At 37.5% G+C, this 23,860-nt stretch overlaps 1 protein-coding gene and 1 pseudogene across 10 annotated transcripts in view; one reads left to right on the top strand and one right to left on the bottom strand.

Annotated features, from left to right (window-relative positions):
* BBS9 (Bardet-Biedl syndrome 9) overlaps positions 1-23,860 on the bottom strand; it is a 434,898-nt gene that overhangs the window by 118,632 nt on the left and 292,406 nt on the right. The window lies entirely within an intron of this gene.
* The window catches only part of LOC109263580 (uncharacterized), a 70,433-nt pseudogene continuing 47,466 nt past the window's right edge, over positions 894-23,860 (top strand).

Here is a 23,860-nt window from a genome sequence, read left to right as displayed (position 1 = left end):
TTAGGAGGAAAAAGAGGTACTTCAGAAAGCACATACTCAAATGGACTTTTCCCTCTGATACACATTGCCTCCTTATTTCATGTAGAATCTTAGTTTTAGGGCCTGTAGTTCCTCTAACAGGCTGACTCAATCAGTTATGGCTAGGATAAGTATAAAAACCATAGTGATGATGATGGCTAATATTTATTGGATGCTTTATATGCCAAGCATTTCTCAAATTATCTTGGAGGTAATAGTCACTTAATCCTCCCAACAGTCCCTTTGAAACAAATATGTACCATTATTTTCACCAGCTTATGGACAAGAAAACTAAAACCGAGAAGCTCGATCATCTGCTTAAAGCCACAATACTAGTAAATGGAAGGGCCCTCTTCAACCTGCGCAGTTCAACTTCAGAACCAGCGTTCTTTGTATCTACGTTACAATGGGTCTCCAGTTGACACAATTTAGCAACTTTTTAACTTCTCTTTCTGTTTAAAATAATCTGAAACTAATAGCTATCAAGACTATGGCTTAGTATATGAGTTATTACTGACAATTTCAATAGACATATTACTTGTACTTTATTACAAAAACAGCAAAATCTCCTGATGAGATATAAATTTTTTAGGTTTATATCACAAGACAGTTAGGGCTGGGTTTTGTATCAGTATGGGCTTAATCAAGAAAACAGAAACCATTTTGAGTATTCACAATTCAGGTATCTTAAAGTAGCATTTAATGGGGGGGGGCGGTTAATAATGGAGAGGCTGAGAAGCCAGGCAGGGGGTGAGTGGTGACATTACCTAGAAATCAGCAACAGCAGGAAGCTACTACCACCTCACAGGCTGGAGGGCTAATGAGAAAAGACAGAGGTATCAGAGCCCAGGGACCTGAGATCACCTGACAAAACAATGGCAGACCTGTTCAGAGGGAGCTGGAGCTCTGGAGAAAATGCAGCCACAAATGACATGCTGCCCAAAGCAGATGAGGACAAGGAGGAACAATCACATCAAAATTCCTGCTGCCTTCAGGTCTCCTACCAGTGCCCCGCCCCCCCCCCCCCCCCCCCCCCCCAGTTGACATGGTTCCTGAGAGATGCAGCTCACAACCCTTTGACACAGAGTGGAGCTTGAGAAGGCTATGGAATGACTCAGTAACCACACAGCTTTCCACTATGGCCTTGTTACCTATATCAACAGTCAAATTTCTGGCCCAGATAGTATCCAAGGGTAAAGATTTCCTTAACAAAAAGCCCATAACTATATAAAACAGAAAACAAATTATGTTAATGTTCTTTTTGAAAGGTCAACAAAATTTTATAAACCTAACATTAACTCTTTAACAGACTGCATGAAAAGCATCATATAAGAACCAAATACAGATGTCACCTTTAACTAAGGTTTTACTTAATGGGATGTTTTGCTCATTAATTATTTGTCCACCTGTCTGTATTTATCGCCAGAATCTCCATAAAGTTCTTCCACTTCTGCAATTAGATTCTATGGCCAAGAAAACCTTAGAAAATGGGTTATGTTTGCTCCATTTTCTGAAATATTTTGGCCAGTGAAGTCTTTTTTCCAAGGAGCCATGATATGATCAGCGGTCCACACTGCTGGTTGCCTTTCCAGCCATCATTTCTCTCCTTTCCTCACAGAATGGTGACACTCCTCCCCAAAATGTTACAAGAAAAGGTGAACCTATGCCCAGATCCAGGGGATAGATCTGAATAATCTAAGTCTAAGGGGAGGGAGAATCTGAGGTTTTGCTCCCTAGGGAACATGTGGCAATGTTTCAGACATTTCTGGTCATCATATTAGAGAAGGGGCATATGGCTACTGGCATCTAGTGAGTAGAGACCAGGGATGCTGCTAAACATCCTACAATGCCCAGGACAGCCCCTCATACAATAAAGAGGTACCAAAACCTGATCTAAGCCATCGATTCTGAAAGTGATGTTCTTGAACCAGCATCACCTTGATCTTAAACCCAGTATAACCTGGGAACTTGTTAGAAATGCACAATCTATGGCTGTACCCCAATTCTGCGGAATTGGAAACTCTGGGTGGGGGAGCTTATATTTTAAAAACTCCCAGATGATTCTGACGTATGCTAATGTTTCAGTCACTAGTCTACAGCTCCAGGAGTTGGCCATCTATGGCCCGTGGGCCTGCCACCTGTTTCTGTAAATTTTTATTGAAACATAGTCATACCCATTCATTTACTTTTTGTCTATTGTTGTTACAACAGCAGAGCTGAATAATTGGGACAGAGACGAGATGGACTGCAAAACCTAAAATATCTACTATCTAGCTGTCTACAAAACGTCTGCCAACCCCTGAAGCCAGTTGTGGTAATTCTGTAAGTCTTGCCAGTTATTGATTTAGGAAGGACTGCTCAGGAAGGTATAAGATTATAAGGATTAATGGGATAGGACAAAAATGTTGGCAGAAATGAAGGTGGAACATTAGGGAAAGCATTCTTTATTTCTGTTTTTTCTCTTGTTGATTACCTTTTTATTTTAATTTAATTCAAGTTACTTAACATACAGGGTAGTATTGGTTTCAGGAGTAGAACCCAGTGATTCTTTATTTCTAAGTTGGAGAAACAGCAAGGGATGTCTTTTTTTGCCACTGGGTATTACATTGTCTGGATGTTATAGACAGAACTGCCACAGCCATCTTGTAACCAAAGGGAAAGCCAGGCTGAAGGCAAGAACAATATTCCAAAGATAGGGGAAGTGAGAGACAGAAAGAATCTGATTTCTAGATGTTAAATTTTTTTTCCACAGTGAGGCTGTATTACATGAGTAATAAGAAAAAGAAATTAAATCGAGAGGCAAAAAGACTGGATAGGAAGCCAAGAAAAAAAAAAAAAAGAAAGAAAAGAAAAAGAAAAAGAAAAAGAAAAAGAAAAAGAAAAAGAAAAAGAAAAAGAAAAAGAAAAAAAAAAGGCTGAACCCAAATAACCACAGGAGTTTTTAATTACCTTAAGTCTATGCTTTACTGAATGTATGTTTGGACCCATAATCCATACAAATTCTAAAGTAAAACAATTCTGGTTTGAAGCAAATTAAATTTTTCCCCCAACAATAGTGAAGAATAACTATTTCCTTTTCCACTCCAACCAGAGCAATTTAAACTAACAGGCCACATTTGCAGAAATATAATCAAAGGTTTACCACAGGGAGCACACAGCACAAGCTCATTCTACTTGCAATCATTTTCTCCAAGAAATCAACAGCAACTAAAGAGACCACAACTTAGATTTTAATCAATTCAAATTTGTGCTGCACCAAACCCAAATGGATATTTAAAATCTTCAAAGTGTAAAGAACCTCATTTTCCACAGAATATAAAGAAGCCCAGAACGTATCTACATAATATATAATGCAAACGGCATTGTACTAGGTTCTAAAGATACAAAAACAAAAATGACACAATCCCCTGCCTTCAAGTAGCTTTCATCTGGTGGGGAAAATGATATACACATATAAAATTATAAGACAAGAAATAATAGTATAGACGTTTACAGAGTGTTCTGGAAACACAGAAGAGAAGCAGACATTCTGGTCAGAATCAACGTCATGAGTGAGAAAATATTACAGAAACTGTAATTTACCACACAAATACAAATATTTTAGAAGCTGCTATTTGGAAAACTAGTATTTTTAAATGTTGCATACAGATTACTATAAAGCTTCTATTGCAAATTAATTTGAATATAATTATTTAAAACACATTAGTCTGCAGGTGATATTTTTTACTTGCAAAACACTACTCTTCCTCAAAGGTCACTGTACTTGGGAGATTTATCTTCATTAATTTCTCATTGTACACCTGATAGAGGAAGATCTCACCTTTCAAGACTGATAAGGACGGTCCCAATTTCATGAAAGTCTTCCCAAGTACAAATAAGTGTCCATGCCAGAGCTGGAGCTTAACAAAGCCATCTAGGGTCCACACAACAAAATTAGAGCCTGGGCTTATATAGAGTCCAAAACCCTATGGAACCAGCCAATACCCAATCAAGTCATCATGAAGAAAAGATCTAGGATGAATCATTTCATTACACGCTGGACCAACTGGAAAAGCAATTTCTTACATGGTTATGGTCCTATTGATAATATTTATCATGTGGTGATTTCCATAAACAGTAACGTTTATATATTCACCAGAAGAGAAAAGCAAGGGTGGTTAAGAGGATGGGGCTAATGCTACTGCACATTAGGACCTAAGGGGGTCCCAGGATAAGTAGAGGCTGTTTGGCCCAAACAGGTTCACACATTAACTATTACATTAACTTCAACTATAAACTCTGCTTGTCCATGCACCCTGCAATCACCTCTTTGCTAAAGAACCTTGCAAGCAGTTAACTAATGCCAGACCTGCTAGGGACAGTATGTCCGTAAATACTAGCCAACCCCCAGGTTATTTAACATCATGCCCTCATCTTATTAGATCTGAGAGGTCACCCAGCTTCAAGCTTACTTATTACATTTGGCCCATTTACTAGAATTAGATCCAGAATCTTCTCTGGGAGATATTTTCTCAAGTATTGCATAAGAAATCAGTGCTACATTTTTTCTGGAAAATGATCCTCCTTATGAATTTTGCTTTGCTATTATCCACCCTAAATATCAAAAAATAAATAAAATTCTCCATGATCAAGGTCTAGGCCTTCATCCAAGATTCTCATCTGCTCTTCATCTATTTCTTTTCTCTCAAAACTTAATAAACTCACCTGGACAACCTTAGAGCATTTTAGATATGCTTATTGCTTCTGAGGGACTAAAAATATAAAATCTTCATACAACTCATTATTTATCATTGAGCAATTGCTCTTACACCCTCTTATTTAATTCACTAATTCTCAGAGCCTACAGACAAATTAAATGGATAGATGTCTCTGCAGAAGTTACTCTGTGAGTCAAAAGTCCTTGGAGAATAAAATGAGTTTTTGTCCTGAGAAATGACTAGGGAACAATCCCTGGGAGTGGATGATTTTAGGCACTTGTGGTCAGAAGCAATCTAGCCTGACGGAAGTCCCCAGCGTGAGCCACCATTACCAGTCTACTCGACCAGCTGTGCAGAGCCCTGGCTTACCATAAAATCAACTTCACTGACCTGGTGGCAGTTCATGGTTTTGAAATTCCACTTTAACTGGAAATTTTCTAAAACGGTTCTGTAGCTCTGGTTTGCTGACAACGAACATTTGCAAATTTGGCAAGACACCCATCTCACCCCAGCTGCCTCCGATTTCCTGTCCCTGGGCACAGTCTCCAGCTTGGCTGTGGGGCTCTCCACAGCTAGCTCTGCCATTGCCTCTGGCAATCTGGTGTGGTGGAAGGCACAGTGGACGGAAGGTAAGGAGACCTGGGACCAGTCCTACTTGTGCTACTAATGAGAACGCCCTTATATTTCCTGGATGTTGGTTTCCGCATCTCTAAGCTCCTTTCTAGCTGTAGTTGGACAATGGCTCCACAGCAGTTAGTGAGTACCTATTTATGGGCTAGATGTATAACAAGGGACACAAGTCTGAAACCCCACACTCCAGGAGTTCAGAGTCTTAACGATTCTCTGATTCACTACACAGTCAATTTGCCATCTTTTATGCTAAAAACAGAAATGCTGTTGATAAATCCAAAATCAATTCCAACATCTTATTTTGGCCAACTCTTTTAAAACTTCATCTCCACCAACTTCTATATAAACAAATAGGTAACAATTGTAGAATAAATGAAAGACCATCACCTTTGTCTTTCTTCCCTTGTCTAATAGGACTATCCATTTAAACATCAGGTAAAGATTCACAAAAATAAACTCAAAATGGATAAAGGACCTGAATGTGAGACAGGAAACCATCAAAACCTTAGAGGAGAAAGCAGGAAAAGACCTCTCTGACCTCAGCCGTAGCAATCTCTTACTCGGCACATCCCCAAAGGCAAGGGAATTAAAAGCAAAAGTGAATTACTGGGACCTTATGAAGATAAAAAGCTTCTGCACAGCAAAGGAAACAACCAACAAAACTAAAAGGCAACCAACGGAATGGGAAAAGATATTTGCAAATGACATATCGGACAAAGGGCTAGTATCCAAAATCTATAAAGAGCTCATCAAACTCCACACCAGAAAAACAAATAACCCAGTGAAGAAATGGGCAGAAAACATGAATAGACACTTCTCTAAAGAAGACATCCGGATGGCCAACAGGCACATGAAAAGATGTTCAACGTCGCTCCTTATCAGGGAAATACAAATCAAAACCACACTCAGATACCACCTCACGCCAGTCAGAGTGGCCAAAATGAAGAAATCAGGAGACTATAGATGCTGGAGAGGATGTGGAGAAACAGGAACCCTCTTGCACTGTTGGTGGGAATGCAAATTGGTGCAGCCGCTCTGGAAAGCAGTGTGGAGGTTCCTCAGAAAATTAAAAATAGACCTACCCTATGACCCAGCAATAGCACTGCTAGGAATTTATCCAAGGGATACAGGAGTGCTGATGCATAGGGGCACCTGTACCCCAATGTTTATAGCGGCACTCTCAACAATAGCCAAATTATGGAAAGAGCCTAAATGTCCATCAACTGATGAATGGATAAAGAAACTGTGGTTTATATACACAATGGAATACTACGTGGCAATGAGAAAAAATGAAATATGGCCTTTTGTAGCAACATGGATGGAACTGGAGAGTGTGATGCTAAGTGAAATAAGCCATACAGAGAAAGACAGATACCATATGGTTTCACTCTTATGTGGATCCTGAGAAACATAACAGAAACCCATGGGGGAGGGGAAGGAAAAAAAAAAAAAAAAAAAGAGGTTAGAGTGGGAGAGAGCCAAAGCATTAGAGACTCTTAAAAAACTGAGAACAAACTGAGGGTTGATGGGGGGTGGGAGGGAGGGCAGGGTGGGAGGGAGGACAGGGTGGGTGATGGGTATTGAGGAGGGCACCTTTTGGGATGAGCACTGGGTGTTGTATGGAAACCAATTTGACAGTAAATTTCATATATTAAAAAATAAAAAAATAAAAAATAAAATAAATAAATAAATAAATAAATAAAACAAATAGTAAAAAAAAATAAATAAATAAATAAACATCAGGTAAAGGAGGATGAAACAGGAGAAACAAGAAGTTTGGATAAGTTAATGATGAGATAACTAGCCACTAGGCAACAAAAAGGTGCCTGAATTGATGCTAAAAACAAAACATTTTTTTTAATGATACCAGCTAAAAGTCTCAGCTTATTCCACATGTGAAGATATTACATTGAAAACTAATAAAAGGATGACAACCTAAGCATATACTTGTTGCTATTTTCTGCCCCCCTTGGCTTTACATCTTCTAAGGCTTGTCATGCTAAGACAGAAGTCCAATATCTTTTGAACAGTGATTCTAAAAAGAGGTGATTCCTCACAGAGCATTGGCATCATACATATCAGAAGAGGAAAAAAATCATGCTATTTTCATGAAAAAAAAAAAAAAAACTAGAGATGACCTACAGAAGAGAAATAAATAGGAGTGGTACAAAAGCAAAGGTAAGAAATGGAATTCACATTAGCAGATTATGGAGAAAGCTTATCAGTAGAAAAGTAGTGTTTTTTAGGAGGTCTGGACACGATTTTTTTTTTTTTTTTTTTTTTTTTTTTAAATCTAGGTTCTGGGCACCTGTGTGGCTCAGTCAGTTAAGCGTCTACCTTCAGCTCAGGTCATGATCTCACAGTTCATGAGATCGAGCCCCACGTTGGGCTCTGGGCTAATAGCTCAGAGCCTGTAGCCTGCTTCAGATTCTGTGTCTCCCTCTCTCTCTCCTCCTCCCCAGCTCATGCTCTGTTTCTCTCCTTGTCTCAAAAATAAATTGAATATTTTTTGAAAGTCTGTTTTAAGTCTAGGTTCTAATTTGCTAGTATATAAACAATTAGTTGAGTGACCTGTATCAAATCATTTATCTGAGAAAAAGGATTGCTGCTATGCAATGTTTACAAAAATCTAGAAAGCTAATACAAAAATGAATGTGAAATTCTGGGGGGAGGGGAAATTCATGTAATTCTATATTGTTATGAAAAGGCAAAATAATAACACAGTTTAGTTCAGGGAAATAAGCATTTCTGGAGGGTCCATCATGGCCCCAGGCTTTGTGCCAGATCCTCGGTTCCAAAAACGAAGGTGACATGGCCTCTACCCTCAAGGAGCTTACATTCAACAAAAGCTCTCTCAGAATTAATCCAATCTAAAACATCAACATCTTGCTAGTTATGGTAATTAAAGTCTCCTTAAATATGCTCCCAAGTATATACTCTTGAGAAAAAAAGAAGATAATACTGTAAGAAGATCAAGACAACATAGCCAGGTGATTCATTCAAGGGCACACAATGAAGAAAAGTAGGAGCAAAAAATAGTAGGGTGCTGTAAGTCATAAACCTGGGTTACATGCTTTCCAGCAGCAAAAAGGGCCCAGCAGCTTTATTCTTTTCTTTAGCCTTTTGTAACAGCTGGGAAAGTTGTAGGGTAAGGTGCCTGGTCCAAAAGTTACTGTTTTGGCTTTGCTTGGTTTTGCAAACTTTCAAAAAGACTTCACATTTTTGTAGTTCATTTAACTCAGCAGATACTTTCCCATGTTGTCAACCAGTTCATTTTACATCTTAGGTGAGAAACATCTTCCTCCCTCTTATCAACTGCTATATTATTCCCCATTTAATATGGTAATGATATGCCTTCTGTCTGTAAAGAGACAGGACTTTATGATATAATGCATATCCAAGATATTTAGCCAAATAAAATCGATGTCAATTGGAAAAGCAGACCTTAAGATCAAGTCCAAGATCTTGTTATCCAAAAACATGCAGTGATGTCTGTACAGACTGACTATACTGACCATTCCACAGGTATGAACCAAATGAAAGCTATATGAGGTAGACCCTTGTCTGGGATGCCATAAATTGTAGCTCATATTGTTTTTTCTCCCCTACCTGGGAAGAGAGAGCTTGTTTTGAAAATAGTACATTCATTAGTCTCTCTCTTTTGTGCCTCAGATTCCACCAATGAATCACTGTAAAGAGTAATGATCAGCTTGACACCATTTGCCAATGCACATTCACTTTATTACACTATGATAAGTGGTTATTAATACAAACTCCAAAAGAGAGACCTCTGAATTCCTATCAGAAGTGAGGAATTCAAGTATTTATCACTGTTTAATGGGGTCAACCTTCATAGTGAAATGGATCTATTATAACAGCTTTCAAAAAGCACTGAAAAATATCTGGATTTGAAACATGAGTTGACTCACTATGTCCACACTACTCCCATTAATGCTGGAGAGTCCTTTTCTTTTTATCATGCAACATCTTTTTTTTTTTAAGTTTATTTATTTATTTTGAGAGAGAGACAGAGAGAGCACGTGAGTGGAGAAGGGACAGAGAGAGAGGGAGACAGAGAAACACAAGCAGGCTCCTGGCTGTCAGTGCAGGGCTCAAACTCAGGAACCATGAGGTCATGACCAGAGCTGAAATCAAAAGTCAGATGCTTAACAGACTGAGCCACCCGGGTGCTCCTTCATCTAACTGTTTTATCTACTCCCTGACCTCCCTCTTTTCATCTTCCTCCTCCCACTGTTTTCTATAACATCAGAGTGAAAGAACACATGTATCTTCCTATGGCTATGTTTTTCCCTAAATATAAATAAATATAAATAAATCACTTGAACACTTAGATCACAGACAATTACGTCCAAGGCCTGACCAATCATCAGCAAAGTAACAGACAAAATCTTTTTTAAGGTGACCATGGTATTCTTCAGCCAGGGGTTTGGCCAACTCTGTGAGGCAACATATTTAGATTTCAGCCTAAGGACTGATTTGCTTTCTTAGCACTTGATTCCTCACCTAGCCCCCCAATAACAGGAGCTATCATATTTTCTCTTTACCACTGTGTCACTGAGGTACCCTGACTACTCTTCTATCCCCTATCCCCCACACTCCATTTCTAAGGAAGCCTGCAGCAAATGTCTTTAGGCCATTTTCAATCACTGCCTCCACCCCTACTAAAAAGGTAATCCATATTCTCTTCATGATTGCAAGCCCTTGAATTGTTGTCATTCAATGGTTCTCAAAAAGAGGAGTTCAGTGGTCACTGGGGTGGGGGGGGGGGGGGTAGGAGGAGAAAGGGAGCAGTTGGGGGGGGCACCGTTTCTAATACCAGGAAGCTGTACCAGAGCAGAACCCACCCTTGACCTCTGCCTACAACACCCCCCATCCCCACCCAAAGCTTTCCACACTAAAGCAGAGCACCTAACAGGCCCACATCCATGACATATTCCCTGGGCCAAGTCTGCATCTACTAGGCTTTCCTCCTTTTCTCTCTGACTTATATAGGACCAATACTTGGTACTGGCCCATTTCTTCCTGGTTATGAAATACCTCTCTTCAACTGCAATTTATCCTTCTTTTTAGCATTTTTGTATTTTTAAGGATCTCAACTGTGATGTCATGACTCTTACTCTTCTACTCAGTAATCAACTAGTGTCTTTCAAGACTATAATTACTCCTGGGGTACCTCAGGTGGTTCAGTTGGTGGCTGGTGGCTCAGTTGGTTAAGCATCTCACTCTTGATTTCAGCTCAGGTCATGATCTCATGGTTCATGGGATTGAACCCCGAGTCTGGCTCTGCACTGACAACACAGATTCTGCTTAGGATTCTCTCTCTCCCTCTCTCCCTTCCCCTGCTTGTGCGCGCTCTCTCTCTCTCTCTCTCTCTCTCAAAATAAATAAATAAATAAATGTTGTTTAAAAGACTACAATGACTCCTAATTAAATGATCTTCCTTGATTTATATCATCTTGATTTATTTTTATACTTCATAAAATATAGTACAAAATGAAATCACTATTTTCATTGTGAGAACAGGTATTCTTTAAAGTTATTAGCCCAGTTAACTATGAGCAACAAAGCAGGAACATAACAACAACAATAATATTCATAGCTAACGTTCATTAAGCATACATTAAGTGTATGTACCATGCCCTAAGTACTTTATATATATTAACTCAATCCTCAAATTAATCTTAAGAGGTGAGGTTATTATTACCCCATGTTACATACAAGAAAACTGAGACAACAACATGTACCAGGATACAAAGCTAGTGAGGAGGGCCAGAACTCAACCCCAGACAGGTCCCAGAAAGAGATTTATAATTCAAAACCAGTCATTTTGGATGGAATAAAAGTGTTCTGAAATTAATTTTTATGGTGTGTCCATCTTGTCTTTTCAATATAAGACACAGGCAAAGAAGTAACTTTTACTTTACAAACTGAAGTACTTTTAGCACTAAACCACTCATGCTTCCCCCTACTGGCCTTCCTCGGCAAATGCACCGTTCACAGTGCCCCTCCCCAGTAAGAATTGCTTTGGGAATGGTTTTAATAAGGATCATGAAATGAATGGAAGGATTAATGGAAAAAAGTTGAAGAAAGCAGAACCATTCATACTTACTTTTTTCCATACAGACTCAGCCTTTCTGAAGGCTTATCTCTGAAATAAAACTACACGTAATAAGGTCCCTATCTCTATATAAAGCTGCCACCAAATAACTGAGAAACACACAGGAGCTGTGGCTTTTATGGGAGAACTGGCTTTTGGCAGGTTCTAAAAGAACAACATAATTAACAATTAGACTGTAAAGTCTGATCAGTGACACATACCATCATGGAACCTGGGGTTGGTAGAGAAAGTAATAGACAGAAAGAATGAGTTTGTAAGCCTACGTTTCCTCACCGTAAATATGATAATAACAGCCATGTAATGAGCTCATCCGAATTAAATAAAATTAAACAAGAACTGGGTGAATATGCCATATATAATTAAATATTGATTGAATATGTAGTATAAAAATGGAGGAGGAAATCACTAGCACTCCATATTTACAATCTATCAAAATAATTTAAAAAATACTAATGTATCTTTCTGTACTCCAATGCAGAAAAAATTATGATCCCGCTGCTATCATATTTTCAACTGGATCATTTAAATGGAGACCTTTAAAAGTTCTGAGGAAAAACTTAAGTTCATGAAAACTACTCCTCACCCTTCCAAAAAAAAAGTCTTTACATAACTGTAAAGAAGTTTTATAGTTTCATACCCACTACATATTTATTATTTTCATCCTATGTACTATGAACGACATATATTATTATTATTATTCTTTTACAGAAGAGGAAACTGAATCAGAGAGTACATGGAAAAGCAAGAAATAAATCTGAAATCTTATTTACACTGTTAAAAAAAAAAAGTCCCTCATTTTCATGAGGCTTATTTTTGTTTCATCTTGACTTAGCTTTTCTGATAATGATGTCTCCCTCTATGTAAAGTTAAATCATGTTTTTCAAGTATTTTAGGCTTTTAAGCAATTCTATTAGCCAAAGCACATAGCAAAATTTATAGAATGAGTCCCATGATATATTATACAATATAATATATGTATATATATTGGATATAATATATATATTACATATTGGATATATATACATATAATATAATTTGGATATATTATAGATAGAGTATAATTTTAATTTAACAAGATAACAACAATAGTCATTTAAAAGCATGAAGCAGGGGTGCCTGGGTGGTTCAGTTAAGCATCCGACTCTTGATGTCGGCTCAGGTCGTGGTCTTGCAGTTCATGAGATTGAGCCTTGCTGTCAGGCTCTGTGCTGACAACACAGAGCCTGCTTGGGATTCTCCCTCTCTCCCCCTCTCTCTACCCTTCCCCCACTCACACTCCCTCTCCCTATGAAAATAAACAAATAAACAAACAAATAAATAAATAAATAAATACTTTAAAAATAAATAAAAGCATGAAGCATACTTTAAAGTTAGCACATCTAAAAATACTTGAGGATACTATACCATAAGATTTATCTTATGGCCATTGAACCACAGGCAATAGATACATCTAGAAAAAGATTACATAATTTAAAAGTAAAATTTTCAGGGATGCCTGGGTGGCTCAGTCAGTTAAGCGTCAGACTCTTGATTTTAGCCCAGGTCATGATCTCTGGGTTCATGGGATCAAGCCTAGCATTGGGCTTTGTGCTCCCACTCTGTCTGCCCCTCCCCCTCTCACATGCACTCTCTCTCACTTTCTCTCTCAAAATACATAAACATTAAACAAAGTAATAAAAAGTAAAACTTTCATACACTTTCATAAAATAGAAATGTCAACTCAGAATTTCAGAGAGCACTGTATCTACAGAAAGATCAAACTTAAAATTTTAAGTTTAATTTCTCCATAAGTGAATTGAGCATCTTTACATTTGTATAATATTTGATAGATACCAATCTATATACATTAAGCTTTTCTGATTGGCTAACACAGAATAGCTCAAAAGCCTAAAATACCTGAAAACCATTACTTTAACTTTGTTTACCTATGGTTGCAACAGCCCCACTTCACAAGCTGAAATTTGTTCCAGTGTAGAGGAATTTGACTAACTTCATTTCAAACAAAAATAAAAGATTAAGGGCAATGGTAAGAGGACATCATGGTTCCCAGAGATAATGTATAAGCTCACAGTCTAGAATCTCAGAATTTTTAGAACTGGAAGATATCATGGTAACAAGGAAATACTTCACCGCCTACTTCACTCACTGTTCCAAACAATACAATTTTTTTCTTTCATATGGACCCTAATTGAAACTAGATCTACAAAGCAAGATATAGGCATTCCCACCTCTGAAAGTTAATGCAGAAATTCCCTTTGCTATTTCACTTCCATACCTACAAGTCCAGCACAATTGGTTGCAAAGGGAAAATCTAAGCCTTTGCACATCTGTGTTTTGGACTACATGACTCCAAGCAACCAGTTTGGTTTGATTTTCTCTTCTCAATTAATTGACTGTCTGTTTAGCTAAACAACATAACCTCAATCCTCAGGCCACAGACAACTAAACACAAGGAAAGCCTGGGCACACCACTTTCTTTAAGAAATCTTGGCAAATTCTTTAAAAGAATGATGATAGATAGATAGATGAGAAAAGAGAAAAGAAAAAAAGGAAAGGAAAGGAAAGGAAAGGAAAGGAAAGGAAAGGAAAGGAAGAGAAAAGAGAAAAGAAAAGAAAAGAAAACAAAACAAAACAAAACAAAACAAAACATCTTGGTAAATCCTGACAAAATATAAATCCATTACTCTTTATGCAGACCCTCTGGATTCCCCAGGCTAGGGTTGGCCCAGGCCTTCTATTTTGTTCATCACACACAAGCACACACCCTTCTATCACCCATTTTCTCCTGGCTTGGCCCTATAGTTATAAATTCTAAAAAGGTTAACATGCAAAATGTAGTTTTTGTAGTTGTTCTACTCACTCAGACTTTCTTTAAATGTTTCCTAATAAAAAACATTTTTTTAAAGTGGACAGATCAGGGGTTTCATGGGTGTTTCTTGAGCCAAATCCAGAAGAGCAATTCCATTATGTAAGAGCTGCCATTCCAGATATATTCTTTCACTTTTTCTAGGTATCCTCATTCTGGCTTGTTCCAAGTAATATCTTCATTTGTGTGAAGTAGGTTTTAAAGAACCCACTTAGAATCTTTAAATGTTTTTCCATAAGTATATGCCTAAGCACAGATTTTCTTTTAAAGTTCAGTTAAAGGCAAGTTGAACTCATCACTTTTTGTCACTGCCAGAAATAATGTGAACACTTCAAACTTTCATAGTTTCAAATTAAACTGCTTTCCCAAGTTAATATCCTGTAATAGTTTTTACTGTCAGCCCATGGTGTTTTCAGGTAAGTGTGTTCTCCATAGGGGAATATTTCTAGTAACTAATAATTGCGGCAACTTAGAGTTAAATTTACTATGGACCATCTCCCAATGCCAACCCTCAAGGAGTATTATATGGCTCCACCTCCTATAACAACACATATTTTTTGTCAAAAACTTTATACATTTATTTAATCAAGGAAATGATTGCAAAAAGAGCTTTGATTGACTTCAAATATAAACACAAAATACACCTGGGACATAAAACACAGCCATGATTATGAATACGAATATGGAATATTTTATATATTAAATAGAATGGAAACATTTCACAATAGGAGAGGCAAACAAATAACCAAGTATTATCCCAATAACATGTTCTTGTGTAACCAAACTAGAGTGAAGGTTTTTAATTTAGATTGATTTTTATTATTTAACAATTAACATGATGTACCTAACCCAAGGAAAAATTACATATCTTCATGTTTAAATATCATAGATACCAAATACAGAATTAAAATTAAAATGACCTTTGATATGAGAACAATCAGCTTCAGAAAACTGGCCTCCACCAGTACTCAGAAAATACTTAACGTTATACATTAGAGTTTGTTCACTCATTCAGTAAATATTTATTATTTATTATGAGTGTTAGGTGCTCGCAATATCCCCATGAACCAGACAAACACACTTCCTGCATTCACGAGGTCTCTTGTCTGGAGAATTCACCATCAATTCAGTTCAGCAAGTAAAGTACTGTAAACATCTGTAATAAACCAGTACTCTGTTGACTCATTTAAGGATATCAGAAAGCTAATATAGATAGGATCCCTGACTCCTTTTCTGTGTCTTTGTTAATATAAAGCTCATATAAATGAAGAACTTAGAAAACAATACAAAGTATTAGCTGCTAACAGTAAATACCACAGAACGCAAGCACTATATCTGAATCCACTTGGTAAGGACTAATGCTGTGTGAAGTTACAAGAGTCCAGTGCAAAAGAATATCTTTTTTAGGCCAATCTTTAAAACTCCCACAACATAGGGGCACCTGGGTGGCTCAGTCAGTTAAGCGTCAGACTTTGGTTCAGGTCATGATCTCATGGTTCGTGAGTTTGAGCTCCGAATCGGGCTGTGTGCTGACAGATCAGGGCCTGGAGCCTCCTTTGGATTCTGTGTCTCCCTCTCTCTCTGCCCCTTCCCTGCTCACATTCTCCCTCTCTCTCAAAAATAAGCAAGCATTAAAAAAAAAAAAAAAAAAAAAAAACTCCAACAAAATGACAAAGGAGAAATCAGCATTTTATTTCATGGATAGGTATGTCTTAAAGTGCTGATGTCTTTTTTTTCCTATTCAGAGTGAATGAAATATTTACAATCTCTTTAAGTATACCATATAAAAGGTTATTGAACACCCAGTAAAATTTTTTGCTTGTTTTTGTTTTGTTTTTTATCAAATCATACGGAAAGCAGATTCTGTGTCTGAACATTTAAATTGGTTATGCAAAGCTCTGGGGAGAGCTGGTTAATTGTCTTAGAGCAGAAGACGAATTAAGCCTCCACTCTTTCTGAGAGTCTTACAAACTCTCCTGAGAGGAACATGGGAATTATCTAAACATGTTTTTTTAAGTGGAAAAAACAATGGACATGTTATAGAATAATCTATTTTTTAATAAAATCAAAGCACTAAAGAGAGTATGCTTCCAAACTATTTTGATTTAGGTAACAGACATAAAGTTAAGAATATTTTTTTAAAATTATTCCCCTACTGTAGAAAACAGTTTAATAGTTCCTCAAAAATTAAACATAGAATTGCCATATAATCCCACAATCCCTTTCCGAAGTATATGCCCAAAAGAACTAAAAACAGGTACTCAAACAAATACACACACATGTTCACACCAACATTATTCACAGTAGTCGAAAGGTGGAAACAGCTCAAATATCCATTAACAAATGAATGAATCAACAAATTTGATATATCCACACAATGGAATATTTTATTCAGCCATAAAAAGGAATGAAGTACTGATACATGCTACAATGTGGATAAACCTCCAAAACTTTATGCTAAGTGAAAGAAGCCAGCCAGAAAATGTCACAAGCTATATGATTACATTTATATGAAATATCCAGAATAAATAAATCCATAGAGGCAGAACTCAGATTGGTGGTTGCCAGGAGCTAGGGGAAAGGGGCAATTGGAGAAATGGCTTAACGGGTAAGGGGTTTCCCTTGGGGTGATAGAAATTTTAGGGGACTAAATAGAAGTGATTATTAAACAACGCTGTAAATGTAATAAATGCCAATGAATTGTTCACTTTAAAATGGTTGATTTTATGTTATGTGAACTTCACCTCAATAAGTTCTTTTTTAATAATGGTATATTACCAAACCAGCGGATGACACAAAGGACAATACTGTTTGGAAAAATATAAACATTGAGAACTCTAAGTTTTAAAAGTGATCTCAAACAGATTCTTAACGTGAAGAAAGTTTTAAGAATATCTTGAACAGAGATGCCTGGGTGCCTCAGTTGGTTAAACATCCGACACTTGATTTCAGCTCAGGTCATGATCTCAGTTGTGAGTTTAAACCCTGCATTGGGCTCTGTGCTGACAGTGCAGAGCCTGCTTGGGATTCTATCTCCACCCCCCCCCCCCGCCCCTCCCCTACTTGTTCTCTCAAAAATAAATAAATAAACTTTAAAAACAAGAATATCTTGAATAATTTATTTGTATTTTTTCTTCAAATGTATACTCAAGTGCAATAAACTATAAAATTTGTATCTAAATAAATCTCAGAATTCTCTCAATACGTAAAAAATAAACATTTAAGCAAGTAAGAAAAAAATAATTGCACTGTTTTGTTTTAAAACTGAAATTATTTTTGCTTGCACCTGTAATGTTTTAAAAGTCCATGTTTCTTAAAGAGAAAACCCTGGTAAGTTATGCAGATTGGTCATGGGTATAGGAGACAGTTTCTTAAATAAGCATAGCAGTTAAAGGCAAAGCCAGGAAATTTTAGACATCATCTTAGGAAAAGTTAAACCTTAAATTTCTACAGAGATATGAACATTTACTAATGAAGGACTAAAGACTATCAAGTAAATTTAACTTAATCAAAAAGCAAGGGTCACCATTATGCAGATTTTCACGTACTTCAGAACAAATTATCTGTATGTTAACAGGGCAGGACTAAGCACCTTCCTGCTATAGGGAAACATGAAATAAAACTACGTGTGGTACATGCTTAATAACAAAAATTGACTTAAGGCAAGAATGGTCTCAAATACCATCACTATGTTATAAAAGAAGAAATAAAGTTTACAAATCACATTATTAGAGATTTCATTCATTTATAAAAATGTTATTTCAAATTTCAGTATTACTTGGGTAATCTGAACGTTCCATATAAGCTCAAACATCAGAAAAATATTTTTAAAGTAAATGCATGTATATGGTAAAGACCAAGATTTAAAAATGATCTAATGAACAAACCAAGTTTAGATTATGGAGTTGAAAACTCCATGTCAGTGAGCATACCCAGCAGCCAGACCGTGGCTTCTAATACTACTCTCCCACAAAAGAACCAGGCTTCCCTGCGGAAAGAGCTGATTCTAGGGCTGGGGCAGGAAATAGAGAAGATGAGCCCGGAGTGTCTCATAGTACCAGGAAGTAAGGAAGTGCTCAAAACAAAAACAAAAACAACGCAGTGCCTACACTACCTGGAGTAGGATATTTTTAATAATTACTTGTACAAACCGGCTATAAATTTGCAAAGACAGGCCAGTCCTTTCAAAAGTCTTTTAATTTCTTCATCTAGAGCAGAGTTTCTCAATGTGAGTACTATTGACACCTTGGGCCCCCTGCTTGAGTTGGGGCTGTCCTATGCAGTGTAGGAAGTTTAGTGGCTTCCCTGGTCTCTACCCTCTGAATGCCAATAGCATTCAGAACCACTGCTCTAGAGAAACTTCCAAAAGGATGAATTAAATAAAAGTTGATAGTTAAACAAACTGCTAGAACAATGCTGAGAGATGCTGGCTGGTGTAAAGAGCCATACAGCAACGGAAAGAGAGATCTCAAGGGGGAAAGGAGCTGCTTTTCATTTCTTGAACTTTTCTCTTCTTTCCCCCTCAGCAATCAACAATGAGGCCTTTCTAACAACTATTTTAGCACTGTACTCCTGATCCCCTAATTCCATTCCCACTGCGTCAAAAAGCCTCCTGGCAGAAAAGGGAAAAACCCTAGCACTTGACACACTTCACAAATGCTGCCTTTCAAAGACACTGGGTTGAGAAGCAGTCTAATTAAGGACAGGGACAACAGCCTCCCCTTAAAAGTCAGAAACACCAAATAAGGAGGGTGCTACAGTTTCTGGAATCCTATCTCTTCTACTCCTAGCAAAAGCCCACTGAACCCAGAGCACTAGAAGAATCACCATGACATATCCTGGGTGTGAAATTGAGAAATGTTCACCTATTCCAGTGAACCACTCTTCCATAACATTTACAAAGAAGTGCAAGTATACTCCCCTTGGGCAAACACCTGCTTGTGAACAAGAACACGTCATTAACAGAGACCAGTTCCTTTTACACCCTGTGCCAAATTCAGTGTAACTCATTTGGCTTCTGTCAGAATTGGATTTCTAATCCTGTGTTCTAGACAATTAGCTACAATCCTCAGCTTCTTGTTACTTATTTTAGCCTAAAAGCAGAGAAGGGTTTTTCACAAAGAGAAATGGGTACAGAATAATATAAACATTCTCTCCAAAATGGTAGGCTAACTCTACAAATTCTTCAAATGGACTAGAATTTTAAGTACAAGTCTAATTATGTACACTGATGTGAGATACTCTCAAGAAAAAACTTACGCATCAAATGAATAAACAGGTACACTGGCACAATGTTCTGAGAGCCAGGTTTTTAAAAAGTCACCTAAGTTTGTTTTAGCTTTCACTTTTTTCTCTCATTCAGAAAATCAACTTTACAGATGTGTTTCATTCACCTTTCCTCAGCTGAGTTTTCTATTCCTTCTTAGATAAAGAGTAACATAAATAGTTTAGCCCAAACTAGAAATTTTCTAATAAATACTATTTAAAAAAAAAAAAAAAGCACAGATTCATCCAAGCTAGACAAGTGTCCCTTTCACAAAGTACATCTGGAAGCTCCATGTAACTTTTCGTGTGCTAAAACTCAGGGGAGAACTAGCTAATTGTCTTAGAGCAAAAGACTAGAAATTAAAAGCTTCGAATCTTCTTCTGATTCTGCCACTTGCTGGGTTATTCTGACAAGTCACTTAACCTCTGTGGACTTCTATTGATCTACAAATGGCAACTATTTGGCAAATGATAGGGTCATTTATGGAAAGGACACTTTTAAGAGTGTTGACTAAAAGTTCTTAAATGAAAGTTAGATTGTATTTTTAAACTCTAAATAGAGATAATGGGTTCTTTCAATAACACTCTTTTCAGACACAATTTCAGCGAAGTTTTTCTGCAGATAAATCTTTCATGTTTCCAGACAAATTAATCTTGAGTTCAAAATTGTCAGCTGGCTGAGGAAAATTCAGAGGACTATCCTAGGATACACGCTTTCTGTATATTTTGTGAAATATTTTAAATACAAAAATTATACTTTATTCCATCAACAAATTAGTTTCAGAAGGCATCTGATGTCATAATGTATGGAAATGAGTATAGTGACATTTCTCATTGATTAAACATAGTGGAAGGGCTTATTAATACTGTTAGCCAAGATTCATGAGTTCTTATTCCTTGGTCCAGAGAAATTCTTAATCAAAATCCTCTTAGGTCAAGCAGAAGAAAGGCACCACAAACTGCCCCACATCACTTCTCAGAGTGTATCTATAATAAGAGACAAGTTTTGTGGAGGTAAAAACTCCTCTGAGCAAGCAAGCATAAGCTAATTTCATTCTTGTCGTTCCTCTTGTATCTTAGAAAATATGTGGACTCTTGCCAATAATTCTCAGTATTACAAAGCTAATTGCTTCTGTGACTCATTCATCAGCGTATCCCATGGATTTCCAGAAAGATGACCCTCTGTGTAAACAATGTCTGAAGAGCCCCACAGAAGCCAAAGAAGAGGCTTCCCAGAAAACAAAGTTTAAAATAGTTCTGGAGTGTACCTATAGCTCCCGCTCAAGGGCTACATACACATTCTCCACCGCACACCATGGAGACCAAGTGTTGGCCCTACTTACTTCTCATCCTACTAATTAACAGTGTGACTCATTTGTTCTACAAACATATTTTATTAAGAAAAATCATCTCAAATTCAGAATCAGGTTTCTTTGGCTTTTTAAATTTTTATTTTAATTCTAGTTAAAATAACTGATATTGGTGGCATCTGTATTTGTTCTATTCAAAAACTTGAAAAAGAAAAAAGAAAAACTTGAACTCTTTGGGTGATATTACATCTTGCCACTTTTCAATCACAGGCTCATCTGACACTGTGGGAAACTCAGAGACATTATTTAATGGGATTCTATATTCATGAGCCTACATTCATTTTGGTATCTCTGACAGCAATCCTAAACTTTCCATTTGATCTAAAAGACATAGCTATTTACCCATACCTAGGATACAAAAAACAAATACTTCAGGGGAGAGAGAGAAAAAACAAGGGACATCCTGGTTCTGACTCGAATTTTGCTTTTTTTAACTCTAAAAAATAGTCATAGAACAAAGTAAGAGAGTCTTCCAATTACAGCTTAAAAATGACTCTTTGTAAAGGACTAATATAAATGAGTACAAGCACAGGTTAGAGGAAAGATTCATTTTATTTCTTTTGTTACATGTCTTTCCTTCCATTCATAATTTCAGCAATACGGCTGCCACTGTGAAAATAATGCTGTCTTAATTAAAGGTGTATATTTCTTTCTTTTAAGTTTTTTTTTATTAACTTTTGAGAGAGAGAGAGAGAGAGTAAGAGAGCACAAGTGGACGAGGAGCACAGGGAAAGAGAGAGCCCCACCCCTCATGTGGGGGTGGAACCCAGGAACCAAACTGCAAGATTATGACCCGAGCCCCAACTCAGATGCTTAACTGACTGAGCCACCCAGGTGCCCCACATGTTTTTCTTTTCATACACAATCAATTCCAGTTCCTACATTCAAATTCAAAACCTGTGAGAAATTTGAAGTTACCAAATAGTTTCAAGGACTTAAAACTTAGAACTTCAATTTTTAAAACTTACCATCCCTAATTCAGTCCCAAGATACTTAGTTGCCTTTCCTCTGTGTACTATAACTAAAAATATTTGTTATCTCCAAGATAAAACAGACATGTTTACCAAAGAACACTAATAATATCACATAAACACATCTTAAATTAATGGGGTGTGTGGTGCGTGTATGCACACACATGTGTTTGTGTCTGATCCCATGCTTCTGCTTTGATAGCGTTAGTCCTCAGCACAATAATTTTATTATCTCCGCATACTCGAAATACTCCTGAAAGAGCTTGTTATTAAACACATAAAGGCAGATATATTGATTTACTCAATAGTACTAATTAAATAACTTCCTTTTTTATATTGTAACAAAATATGTTGAGCCAAATAAGCAACCACTTATCACTAACAGCTCTGTTAGAACAGAACACAAAGGAGGCCAACCCAGATTTTACTTCCAATCCCCTGTGGTTCTGATCTTGTGTTAGTTGGAACTCCAATTCAACACTGATGTTGCCTTTTTTGAAAAAGTCAACAGCCTAGTTACCACACCACATGGGGGTGGTTTTCACCATTAACAGTTTTCTATTGTCTCTAATGCCATGGTTAATTATTGCTATGGGGATAATTTTGCTGAAATAAAATCTAGGAAAAACAACTTTAACTTTCTCAGACTGCCATGGGTAAGAGGTGGGACACAGAGGCAATACTTTGAAGTAGGGGGGAAACAGGGGATAATTTGTGAAAGATTTCTTTCTGGTTTAGTAAATGGACTTTCTCTGTGGTACAAACATATTATCTAGTCAGAAGCAGATTTTACCTGGAAAATTATGGAGGGCTTTAGTGATCCAGAACCTCTACTTTATCTCATCAGGAACACAGAAGTTTCCTGACAGTCACGACCACTGCACAGGCTGTGCTGCTGTTATTTTATGTTCCCTCCCATTTACATCCTAATTCAGCATCACCATCCAAAGATGAGGAAGTAAGCTTTGGGGAGATGGAGTGGCTTGCCCAAGGTCTTTGCATAAGTGAGCATCAGAGCCAGGGAACACCTGTGCACTGGGTGCCCAAAGACACTAAAAGTAGCTGGCATTTTGTGAGTACTTGGCATACCTCACCTCACTTAACCTTCACAACTTGGTGAACTGGGTATTAGGGGTATTAACCCCCTTTACAGAAGAAAACCGAGTCTCAGCAGAATTGTCACTTGCCGTAGTCTTTATAGTTCATCAGAATTGTCCTGATACCAGAGAGAGAAACCTTTACCCTGGGTTTGAGTTTTGAAAGGCCAGAGTCCTCCCTGTACTCCTCTCCGTGGGTACAACAGTCCATAAGGTCAAGGAAATGTATTAACCAAGAATCCTGCATTCCCTTTCTAGACATGCTCTGATTAGCTCAGAATTCCCTGCCAAACTGCCCTAAGTTCATCTCCACAGCCTCTGTGGGCCTCTTCCCCAAATCCCTCCCTAGAGATGACTTTAGAGCAGGTGCCACATGCTCTCAAGTCTATGCCCAAGGGGTGGACAAGGGGTGGCTCTCTGGGTAGGAAAGACATAGCCTGGACTTGTCAGCTGGCATGTCAACACTTTGTAGTGTGAGACAGAGGCAGGGGAAAGCTACAGACACAGAATGCAAGCCTGGGTCCCACTCTCCTTATGTAACCATGTTGTACGCAGAACTCTGAGGTATCCAAGTATTCAAATTCAAACATGACCTGCCAGATCATTATAAAGGTATATTTGTCGGGATAGAAACAATTGGCTTGATTTATAACTTTTAAAAATGTGTCCACATAGCATATGTGAGCCATCACTTGGATTCTTCCCTCAAGCCCCACAAATGTTAGGCTGGGGCCTGCAGCTAGTAAATGGCAGAGCTAAAACCTGAGAACAAGTCTATTTGACTCTAGAGAGAATACTGCGTTATCT

This window comes from Panthera pardus, unplaced genomic scaffold (genome assembly GCF_024362965.1).
Source record: "Panthera pardus isolate Hobbes unplaced genomic scaffold, ASM2436296v1 HiC_scaffold_8, whole genome shotgun sequence".
In the NCBI taxonomy this organism is placed as follows: Eukaryota; Metazoa; Chordata; class Mammalia; order Carnivora; family Felidae; genus Panthera; species Panthera pardus.
Note: the sequence above shows the minus strand (reverse complement) of the source record. Positions and strands in the feature narration are given on the sequence as shown.